The 2,801-nt window shown below is 48.2% G+C and overlaps 1 non-coding gene across 1 annotated transcript; it reads left to right on the top strand.

The window, feature by feature from the left end:
• The first annotated feature begins 1,304 nt into the window (after window positions 1-1,304).
• Window positions 1,305-1,377, top strand: TRNAH-GUG (transfer RNA histidin (anticodon GUG)). Its single transcript has one exon. It is a non-coding gene; the product is annotated as a tRNA-His (tRNA).
• The last annotated feature ends 1,424 nt before the right edge of the window (window positions 1,378-2,801 follow it).

Genomic DNA, 2,801 nt, shown 5'->3' with positions numbered 1-2,801 from the left:
TTCCAAATGGCGTTGCAAAGGTGCACATTCGAGAGCTCTCTGGTGTAAGTTCGATTTGCCAAAAGGCCGATTTGGCATCCAATACGGTGAAAAATTGGGCGTCAGATAACTCAGAGAAGATTTGTTGGGATGTTGGCATGGGATAGTGTTCTCTTAATAGTGCCTTGTTCAAATTGCGCGGATCCAAACAAATGCGGATGTCATTGCCTGGTTTGGGAACCACTACCATTGGATGAAGCCATTCTGTGTGTTCGGTGACAGGAACTATGACCTGAGCAGCGACCATGCGTTGTATTTCGGCTTCAACCCGTGGAATCAGTTGGATCGGGATTTTGCGGGCTGGTTTTCTTGTTGGGATCGCATCCGGGCGAAGTTTCATGTGATGTTGTCCCGGGAGTTTTCCTACCGTGTCAAAAACATCAGGGAATCTTTTCATTATTTCTTGTGGCGTACCTGACAAAAGGTTGAAGGTTCGAGCCCACCCGGGAGCGGTGTTGTGAGGTCTCAGATGTGACGTAAGAAGTCAAGGTTTTTCCACAATACCTGACGACCATTTAATATTTGGGCTTCCGTGGCGCAATGGTTAGCGCGTTCGGCTGTTAACCGACTGAAAGGTTGGTGGTTCGAGCCCATCTGGGAGCGGTGTTGTGAGGTCTCAGATGTAACGTAAAAAGTCAAGGTTTTTCCACAATACCTGACGACCATTTAATTTATGGGCTTCCGTGGCGCAATGGTTAGCGCGTTCAGCTGCAATTCAGAAGACTGGTTGTTTGAGCCCTCCCTGGAGCGGTGTTGTGACGTCTCAGATGTAACGTAAAATGTCAGAGTTTTTCCAAAATACCTGACGAACATTTAATTTTTGGGCTTCCGTGGCGCAATGGTTAGCGCGCTCAGCTGTTATTCAAAAGGTTGGTGGTTCGAGCCCACCCGAGAGAGGTGTTGTGGGGTCTCAGACGTAGCGTGAAAAGTCAAAACTTTTCCACAATACCTGACAACCTTTTAATTTCTTGGCTTCCGTGGCGCAATGGTTAGCGCGTTCGGCTGTTAACCAATAGGTTGGTGGTTCGAGCCCACCCGGGAGCGGTGTTGTGTGATCTCAAATGTAACGTAGAAAGCCAAAGTTTTTCCACAATACCTGACGACCATTTAATTTTTGGGCTTCCGTGGCGCAATGGTTAGCACGTTCGGCTGTTAACCATTAGGTTGGTGGTTCGAGCCCATCCGGGAGCGGTGTTGTGGGATCTCAAATGTAACGTAGAAAGCCAAAGTTTTTGCACAATAAATAACGACCATTTAATTTTTGGGCTTCCGTGGCGCAATGGTTAGCGCGTTCGGCTGTGAACCAATAGGTTGGTGGTTCGACCCCATCCGGGAGCGGTGTTGTGAGGTCTCAGATGTGACGTAAAAAGTCAAGGTTTTTACACAATACCTGACGAGCATTTAATTTTTGGGCTTCCGTGGCGCAATGGTTAGCGCGTTCAGCTGTTAATCGAAAGGTTGGTGGTTCGAGCCCACCCGGGAAAGGTGTTTTGGGGTCTCAAATGTAACGTAGAAAGCCAAAGTTTTTCCACAATACCTGACAACCATTTAATTTCTGAGCTTCCGTGGATCAATGGTTAGCGCGTTCGGCTGTTAACCAATAGGTTGGTGGTTCGAGCCCATCCGGGAGCGGTGTTGTGTGATCTCAAATGTAACGTAGAAAGCCAAAGTTTTTCCACAATACCTGACGACCATTTAATTTTTGGGCTTCCGTGGCGCAATAGTTAGCGCGTTCGGCTGTTAACCAATAGGTTGGTGGTTCGACCCCATCCGGGAGCGGTGTTGTGAGGTCTCAGATGTGACGTAAAAATTCAAGGTTTTTACATAATACCTGACGAGCATTTAACTTTTAGGCTTCCGTGGCGCAATGGTTAGCGCGTTCGGCTGTTAACCAATAGGTTGGTGGTTCGAGCCCATCCGGGAGCGGTGTTGTGAGGTCTCAGATGTGACGTAAAAATCCAAGGTTTTTACACAATACCTAACGAGCATTTAACTTTTGGGCTTCCGTGGCGCAATGGTTAGCGCGTTCGGCTGTTAACCAATAGGTTGGTGGTTCGAGCCCATCCGGGAGCGGTGTTGTGAGGTCTCAGATGTGACGTAAAAAGTCAAGGTTTTTACACAATACCTGACGAGCATTTACCTTTTGTGCTTCCGTGGCGCAATGGTTAGCGCGTTCGGCTGGGAGCTTGCGTGGCTCAATGGTTAGCGCGTTCGGCTGTTAACCAATAGGTTGGTGGTTCGAGCCCATCCGGGAGCGGTGTTGTGAGGTCTCAGATGTGACGTAAAAATTCAAGGTTTTTACACAATACCTGACGAGCATTTAATTTTTGGGCTTCCGTGGCGCAATGGTTAGCGCGTTCAGCTGTTAACCAATAGGTTGGTGGTTTGAGCCCACCCGGGAGCGGTGTTGTGGGATCTCACATGTAACGTAGAAAACCAAAGTTTTTCCACAATACCTGACGAACATTTAGTTTTTGGGCTTCCGTGGCGCAATGGTTAGCGCGTTCGGTTGTTAACCAATAGGTTGGTGGTTCGAGCCCACCCGGGAGGGGTGATGTGGGATCTCAAATGTAACGTAGAAAGCCAATGTTTTTCCACAATACCTGACGACCATTTATTTTTTGGGCTTCCTTGGCGCAATGGTTAGCGCGTTCGGCTGTTAACCGAAAGGTTGGTGGTTCGCGCCCAACCGGAAGAGGTGCTGTAGGGTCTCAGATGTAACGTAAAAAGTCAAACTTATCCACAATACCTGACAACCATTT

This window comes from Phalangium opilio, unplaced genomic scaffold (assembly GCF_054372755.1).
Source record: "Phalangium opilio isolate 3A_F unplaced genomic scaffold, DU_Popi_V2 ptg001170l_1, whole genome shotgun sequence".
In the NCBI taxonomy this organism is placed as follows: Eukaryota; Metazoa; Arthropoda; class Arachnida; order Opiliones; family Phalangiidae; genus Phalangium; species Phalangium opilio.
Note: the sequence above shows the minus strand (reverse complement) of the source record. Positions and strands in the feature narration are given on the sequence as shown.